Here is a 9,712-nt window from a genome sequence, read left to right as displayed (position 1 = left end):
GATTACATACTCTTATCGAAGAGGCCCAATGGTTGGCCCAAACAAGGCTACCACTGATGGGCCCACATGGCATTCACTTACAATGGGCCTTAACATTCTTGGACCCATACACCAATGGAATTCACAATGGGTCCTATGCAGTGGAGTCCATGGGGATTTCCCATGAGGTTGGGTTGTGTGTGACCTACTTAAGACTTAGGTCTGCTTTGATTTTAGTCCAAATCCTAAAATAATATGAGGAAGTGGATGGTCTGCATGGATTAAATAGATACACCATGGTGGTCTTAGGTTGCATTCAATAGTTAGGTACTTGTTCTCACAACATTGTATTGTATGTCCATTTCAGGTTGGATTGACTGATCTTTGGACAATGCCCAAAAGGGGACCCAGTACATGGGCTAGATGGGTTGAATATCTAATACATCATTAAGATAGCCCATAATAAATTTTTAGTGATGAGAGTTCAATTTACATCATTTCATAATGTACGACTATCTAATCATTGGATGGGCTTGAGTCTTGGTAACATACCATTAAAAGGGTTGATAAAATAGATAAACGATGAGGATCTTAAATTGATATCATGTCATTACCATGGTGGAGTAAGTGGCATAACACCTACATCAAAGTGGGCATACCACACACAAGTTGAGAGGGTTGCCCTCCATTAAATCATTCATAATAATTTGTTGGGCCATCGGGACATGGTTCACAAATCCAGTCTATCCATTATGTGTGTCCCACTTGGTTGAGGGATCAATCCAAGTTTAAGATGCATCCAAATTTCAAGTGGACCCCGACAAGTGTTTTTATATGCTTGAGCTCTGAGTTGTACAAACAGTTCAAGGAGATCAAAGTTACATGAGTCCCAAAGTGATGTATTTATTATACCTACACTATCCATCTATATTTAGAGATCATTTTAGAGCATTATCCAAACAAAATGAATCATGTCCAAAGATTATTTGGACTATAATACAAATAGTGGTGAAAATAATGATTTCACTGTTAAACCATACATAGGGCCTATCACAATGTTTATTTTCCATCCAATCTGTTCATAAAGTCACAGAGACTTGAAGTAAGAGGAAAAACAAATTTCATATGAGTCTAAAACTTCTATGACCCAAAAAAGGGTTTCAATGGCAGACGTCCAATCCCCCACTACTTTTTATAGTGTGGACCACTTGATAGTTAGATCTGTCTTATTTTTCTTCTCAAGCCTTAGGGCAAGCTCACCAAATGAATGGACGGTTTGGATATAACACATACCTCATGATCAGATTGATCCAACTTCCTATTTTTTGCATTTTATTTTTATTTATTTATTTATAATGGTGTGAGCCACCTGAGTTCCGTGTACGGCTGATTTTTGGGGGTGACCCATTTTTAAAGGGGACCCATCAAATAGTGTAGATGCTCATCAAGCATCAAGGTGGGGCCTATGGTGGGGCCCACTTCCCTGCCCGTTCCAGGGAGCAGCGTCCTCTAGACGCTGGACATCAGTAAGGGGTTGACACCCTTTACTATATATATATTTTTTATTTTTTTATTTTTTATTTATTTTACCGTGGTTTTTCATAGGTGGGGCGCACATCAAGATAATCAATTCTGTCTGTTACATACTCTGGCTCGTGACACATCCAACAAGTCCAATATGCAACATATTTTGACGCATAGAAACCTCACAGCAGGCCCTAATAATTTAATACTATTAAAATAGTATTTTTAATGGTGTGGCCTACCAAAGATTTGGATTGGCTTCATCTTTCGGCTCAATGCCTAAAATGAGCTGAAAAATTGAATGGAAGGTATGGATTGAATAGATATGTCATGGGTGGAGTGTGTTGTGGTCTCACAACCCCTTCCCTTTATTTGAGCAGCTGGACGCTGCTTGCTGCAGTGTCCTCTGGACGGTGGCAGCATCGTCCTCTATATTATTATTATTATTATTATTATTATTATTATTATTATTATTATTATTATGTATTTTTGTATTTTTTTTTGTTTTAGGTGTTGTGTGCACGTGTGTGCATGGGTGTGTGTGATTGGCCAGCCCAACAGGCCAATGCTTGGACGGTTGGATAACTAGTGGGGCCATGTTTTGCTGACCAAGCTAATAATTATGTTTTCTCTTCATCCACATCCTTGTGACCATATACTCATGTATGATTGTTAGTTTAGATCAGGGTGGGACCACGGCTAGTGGGTCCTACAGAGGCTTTAGATCAAGCTAATATTTGTTTCATCCCATCATCTATATGTGTGTAACCACATATCACAATGGGCCATACCATCAATGGGTCCTACATCATCATTATCATCATCATCACATCATCACCACAATCAATCATCCAAATAATCAAGAAAGGAAACAAACCATAAGAGTGGTGGGGGTGTACTCACCTTGATGAATTAGATGGATGGTTGAGTTGGATGGAAGGGATGAGATTGATGGAGTTGATGGCCCACCAAGATCACTCCTCTCTCTCTCTCTCTCTCTCTTTCTTAAGTGTAGAAAAAATGGTGAAATGCTAAGGATGGAGGGGCATTTGTAGAGAAGTTGTTAAAATGTGGTTAGATTCAATTAATGTGATCTTGGTTGGCTTAGACTAAGATTATGACAATTAATTCATGATTTGTAATTAATGGTGGATTAAAGGAGCATGGGATGGCATGGTGTGATGATGTCATGCTTAAGGTGTGGCATGAAAAATAGTTGACCTGAGGTGTACATGAGAGAGGGAGAGGTATGGGTGTGTGACATCACACACATGGGTAGAGATTCTCTCACCCATGTGTGGCATGTACATGTGTGCATGACATGTGTTGTACACATGTGTGGAATGGAGTACATGGCGCCTTGCGCACATGATATATTAATGATTCTTCATGGCGTATCTCACTAACGGAGTATCGTACAGACGCACGGGTGGTACTTACGTGATCGCAGCAACAGGGTGGTCGATATGAAAAAAGTTTCAAGGTTTTGGGGTTCCGGTCAGTTGGGTGTGTACTATGAATGACCAATCCAAGCCTAGCTAAGGGCATTGATCATCGTGTATATATGCATAGAAAATGGTATGGAATGGACGTGGTGTTACAGAGTATCCAACAATGATGTTAGATGTTTCGAATGGATACCACAGCTCGAAAGAGGTAGTTCCTGCTATGTATTTGATGATTCTCTTAACAGCCGTTAGGTGGGTTTCCTTAGGATTTGCCTGATACCGAGCACACACTCCCACACTGAGATATATCTAGATGACTGGCTGTGAGATATAGTAGGCTTCCTATCATACTCTGATAAAGATGTTGATCCACACTAGTTTGAGTGTAGTGCTCATAGGAGTATGATAAGTACGACAGCTACAGATAATATCCGTAGCTGTTTGTGGTTTTCGCTACAGATATAATTGCTACGGATTATATTTGTAGCTATTCTACTCTATAGCTATGGATTAAATCAGTAGCCATAGGTTTAAGACCTATTATTACAGCACCTACGACTACGGTCGTGCTACGGACTAAAACCGTAGCCATAGTTCTATGGCTATGGCTTTTATCCGTAGCCTTGGCCCAGTTTTTTGGTAGTGAATCTTTGTGGATTGTTCTTAAGACCTATCATTGTCACCAAGGATAGTCTGACACTAATGGTCCAACTAGCATCCAAACTCTAATGTAATTATGAAAATGACATATTGATTTAGGGCATATTTTCCCTCATGTAAATTTTATTTTAGAATAATGATGACTATCATGAAATAATGACTCAACGAGTCCAAACTGCAGTTGAACCAGAAAAATACTACCCGCCTGCCTTGCTAGTTTTGTTCCCCGCCTAGTTCTAAAATGTTGCACTAGACAAGTGCAACCGAAAAAAAAAAAAAACATAGGAGAAGAAATGGTCAAAGGTCTATTATCTGCATTTAAAAAAAAAAAAATCATGATTATCATTGCCATCATTGGTATTTCTTTATTCTGGTTATTTAGCATGAAGGAAAAAAGCACTCATACCAAGCAACTAAATATACATGGTGCAAATGTTTGTTCATCAGGATTTTGTCCAACACAACAATTGAACGCGAGTTACAACCATGGGAACTATTTGGGCAGCCCATAAACTACTCTAGGGGTCAAATTAACATCATCAAAACTAACATCTCACACAGTAGTCAAACTACCTTTAGAATTCAAACTCTAGGATCCTCACACTTCCTAAGAAACTAAATACCCTCATTCTACCTAACAACTCGGCGAAGGGTCAAAAGCTCGGTCTTGGTAACTGAAGCAGTTGTGAGGCGATAAATGAAACACGATGAACGAGATACACAACCTGGCTGATTCATGCCAATAAAGATTCAAAAAGATAGGAAAGTTAGGAAAATTGAGAAAAATTCATAGATATTCAAGAAACACATTTTCCACCTAATTTTCTTAAAGAATTAATGCAACATTTTATTAAAGAGCTTCAAGAAAGGAGAAGCACTGGCAATACAAAGAGCCAAGTGGCTTTACACCTTCAACCAAAACCTCAACTACACTCTAATGTGGGAGAATGGAATTTTATCCTAGAGGCGATGGCATGAAAACTGCTGAAGATAAAAATCAACTCAGCTCTCTTGGTTTAAAAGACACCCAAGTCATGACATTTTGGGAATCCTTCCACAATAACATTCTGGGAATCCTTCAAGATGATTCTCAAAGCACTCTAAGTTCCCTAACCTTTGGTTTGGTCATCCTGAGGAACTCAGTCTAATGAAAGCCTATTTGATTAGGCAACTTCTTATTCTTTTGACAGTGACATAACGTAATTGAAATGGAAACATCTCTATTTACATAACGATAGACAGTGAGAAAGCAAACATGTGCCAAAAGAACCATTTCTTTCTTGAAAAGGCCCAGCTTCCCAATTCTTGCAGGCTTCACCAACCTTTTGATAGGACCATTAAATAGAAATAATCAACCTATTTAAGTACCAATGATGTACTTGAAAGAAAAATTCCATGGAAACAAATCATACCCGTCCTAAGAAATAGCTTAAAGTAGTAGTTATAAGCACCTCTGACATAAAACTTTCTCCCCATCTCTAGGCCAATATCATAAGTGCCAAGAGTAGCAACAGCCTGTAATAAACCGATTAATAAAAGGGCACATAACTGGAGTTGAAGAATGTAATATAAAATATGATGGAAAAAAGTTCTTAGAATATATAATTATTGCAATTTGAATTTCTTGCACATGATAAACAAGCATTTATTGTGAAGAGAAGTAAATGCGTGCATCATTTTCTTTAAATAATGAAAATCATTTTCAATAGGGATTACAGATGTTGATGATATCTTAGAAGTTAACAAATTCATATAACCCAATATTAAAGAGTTCTAGGAAGAAACATCTTTCATGGGCATTTTATCGAATAGTATGCATGCATCATTGATCTAACCACATTTTACATACAAATCATTAAAGATGGTCACCTCTCGTGCCATGCCGTACCCTGCCCTCTCTGAACGGCATCCCCATAAGGGCCAGCAGCCTCTGAGCTTCATACCTGATTTTTAGGAACAAGCTCTGCTCACGCATGACAATACTGAAGTTGTCGTGCCCATCAAAATTGTTGGGGTCCATGCCTTGGAAATCCTTAGTCCTTAAAAGCCCCAAATTTATGAGCCGATCTAGAAATGAATACATCATATTTCCTCTGAGTGTGACTACGATACCAATGGTCTGACCCTCTCGGAGCTTGAAGGTGGCGATAGATTGTCTTGCACGTATCTTCACTGCCCTCTGCCCAGTAATAAGTGCTAAATCCTTCATTGTTTCTTCTAAACCCTTGTTATTATGTGCGATTCCGCCATGCCACAGTTCACCACAATCTTCTCAATCTTTGGGACCTCGTGCATATTCTTGTAGGATAACTTGTCCTTGAGTAGAGGAACAACCTTCTCCAGATAAACTGCTTTCAACTAATTCACTTTCTTAGCTTCAACTTTCTCTACTAGCATGATTTGTGATGCAGACGTCCTTATCGAAAACTTGCTTCCATTCTGCCGCTCGGCATTTTAGGGCAGTTCGTCGAAATCCGATTCTGAAATGACGCTAAGGAAGGAGAAGGGAAAATCAACCCCCCCCCCCCCCCCCTTTTAAGTTTTCCCTAATTAAGCTTTAAAAACGTTCTCTATTCCTACACTTAGGAATGATTTAAAACTATTTGTATTAAGAACGACTTAAAACCGTTCCTAAACCAAAATTGTAACCATTCCTAATTAACAATTTTGGTGTAGTGCCAGACCCACCTTGGCTTTTCTTGGAAGTAACAAAATTATATGCAAGAAACAAGAGAAATGCGTGGAGAGCACATACTTTCCAAATACAAAGTATGGCCTTCCCACATTTTATCTAAGGTTCTAGCGAAATCACTATCCCCTATAAGAACGCAGGTAAGTGTAATTTTTATCCTAGAAGTTAAGTCATGAATAAAAATTCAATAAAAAAATGAATCTCATAAAATTAAATGAAGCCACCATGGTTTGAAATGATAGTTTGCCACCCAAGAAGTCTTCAATGATCCAAGAATCACAACCAATTGGATTTTAAGACTAATTTAGCAACCGTTGATTCCACAGTTTAGCCAATTTAATTTGAGTTCTTATATGCCCCCAATTCTGAGTGACTGTGTATCAAACAATCAAGAGTATCAAATAAATCTCCTCTTATTTACCAGATGGAATGATGGATAGTTCGATATTCCAAGGTCCTTCCACAATTTTTTAAGGAAAAAAATGTTAAAGAAAAGGCCTCTAACTCCATGCCTGATAGGCTTACACCACTATTCAACATGACTATAGACATGAACATGATTGTGTTGTGCGCATTATATCCTATAAGCTATATCAATATGTATAGTTACCATATTAATTCATTCCTTCTTAAGGTCCACAAAACCATAAACAAGTGCCTTTAAACCATCTATTCTTTATGTATAACAATGGCCTACTAGAAGGCTAGAACAGATCATTTTCCCCATTGCATATGCAAACAGACTGAATCATCATCAGTTGTGTACAAAAGAGGAACTATGGGGTCCTTAAAAGATGAAAACGTACCTTCATTCACTCCTTCTCCACTTTTACCCATTTTTACAGATTTTTTTATTGACACAAACACATCTAGATGAAACCCTTCTCAACATTCCAAACAATCACAACACATGAATTCACACTACTAATTCCTCATCCCTAGACCTAACTATAACCCACCTTGCAAATATTAGCCTAATCAGAAAATACCAGGCATTAAATTCAAGCAATGCAAGTCCTGATAAAAATCCATCATATAATTTTTTCCATTTATCATTGGTGTTTTTTTTAAAATAGAAATTTTAATTTATTGAAAGAAAAAAAAAAGTCAGTGGATTAGCTTATTCCAATGTTCTATCTAATCAATGGATAGCAACAGGACAATAACAAGAAATCTAAGCAATCCTAAAATCAAATCAAAATGAAAAGAAAAATAAGAAAATCCAGATATAAGGAGCACTAGAAAGACTATTGTTGAAGAAGGAAACCTAGATTGACTGAGATATCATCCACCAAACAGAAGACCGAAAAAAATCAACAAAAATCCCAAATGGATTGAGATGAACCTGGAGAAGAGCCGATTTCTTTAATTCGATTTGAAAGGGAGGCTTGGAGATCTAACGGTTGTTCGTCCGCTTCTGCAGAAGACGATAGGTTGGGGCCAGTTTTGCATAACGGGATTTGGGAGAGGGGATTTGGGACGAGTTGGGGAATGATAGGGTTCGGGATGAGTTGTGAAGTGGATTAGTAAGGATGCGGATTTCCTGCTAAAGGCTTTCGTAAGAAGTTCATATGTTGGAAATCTATGTGGAGCTCACCATGATGTTTGTGAGAAATCCACCTCATCCATCCATTTTTTAGATCATTTTAGGACATGGGGCCAAAAATGAGCTAGATCGAATACTCAAATGGGACGAAAATGTGAGGATTGAACGTCCACAGTTAAAATATTCATGGGGGCACAAAAGTTTTGAATCAGTATAGTATTTGTGTTTTTAGTTCTGTAAGTGTTATGGTTTTATGCTCCTTTGGTTATCAAATTTTGTGGTGCCAAAACATCAATCTATGTCTTGTGTAATCTATGTCTTGTGTAACTCATTGGTATATATGATCAAGACATTGCATCACCTCTCTAAACACGTTGCTTCAAGTCAAGAACGAAGATTTACTTCAAACCATTTCAAGAAATGCAAGTGCAAGCTACAACAAAAGAAGTGATCTTGTTCAAAGACTCAAGTTAGTGTACAACTCGAAATGAAGTGTAATTCAAGCTGTATAAGATCTCAAGTTCAATGCTACATCAAGTATAGAGATCCCAAGTTTTACAATCTTCAAAGGTCAACTATCATATGAAGTCTCGATGTTCATATCTCACTTTCTAGGTATGATTGACCTTAGATTGACCATAGGGTAGGTCATTTTGTATACATAATTCATATTGAATCTTTTTATATGAATTTGGTCTATTCTAAGACTAGTCCTAGACCCTGTTCGACTAGTCCTAGAACTGGCTCGACCAATCCAAGAAATTTCAGGACCAGTCCTAAGTTGTTGTAATTTTTCAAAATTTTTTGGTTGAGCTACGACCAGTCCTGGAGTCTTCTCGACCAGTCGTATGAACAGTGCTTGACTTGTTCATGACCTGTCGTGCATTTTCGACTCAAACTCCAGCAACTAAACTTGGTGCCTCACGACCAGTCGTGGGTTGGTCACGACTAGTCGTGGAGGGCTCACGACCGGTCGTGGACGACCTTCGACCAGTCGTAGAATGGTTTTATCCGATCGCGTTTAAAATTTTAAAAATCCGTTTCTTCTACGACCAGTCATACTGTCCTCAGGACCAGTCGTAGACGAGTTTCTGCAACTATAAATAAATGATGAATTTCAAAGTTTGATAATTCAATTCAAGTAAAATCAAGGCATCACTTTGAGATAAGTTTGTGTTCATTTTAAGCTAATTTGTGCATATTTAATATTCTCTTTTATTAGCTTTATTGATTTGATTTTGTTTCTATATTCCAATCTAAATTGAAAATAGGAATTGTGATATTCCTTCTTCTTAAAAACAAAATCAAATATAGCTAGCCCAACTGGTTTAATTTAAAATCAATCTAGAACCTAGAACCATTTCTTAAGTGAGTATAGGACATTAAATTAACTTCTATTCAAACTTCTACTTCGACTTGGTTCTTCCAGGCTACAACAAAAGGAGAAATCCAGGTATTTTACTTTATTATAAATTTCATTCTTTTGGTTTTATTTGAGATTAAGCCAAAAAAATCTCAATCTGTTGGTTATCTGAGGAGAGCCAGAAAACTTAGAAGTGGGGTTTTTTGAATTGTGTAAGCCCATTTAAAAGACAAAATTGTGAAGGTTTTAGGTGAACCTGAGAAACCTACTTTCATAGTGAACGCTAATATCCACTGAGTGAGGATATTAGGAGTGGAGTAGTTAGCTGTGTGGCTGTTGTTTAACAGTTGGTGAACACATAGGCGAACCACTATAAATCTTTGTGTTTTGTAGATGTGTGATTTATTTTCTATCTTTTGTCATTCAAAGTTTGTGGGATGTATGTGTGGATGTGAATGTTGTAATATTTACATTTCAAGCATTGTGGGGAATTTTGTAAT

Source organism: Magnolia sinica, chromosome 7 (genome assembly GCF_029962835.1).
Source record: "Magnolia sinica isolate HGM2019 chromosome 7, MsV1, whole genome shotgun sequence".
NCBI lineage: Eukaryota > Viridiplantae > Streptophyta > Magnoliopsida > Magnoliales > Magnoliaceae > Magnolia > Magnolia sinica.
This window is presented reverse-complemented; position numbering follows the sequence as displayed.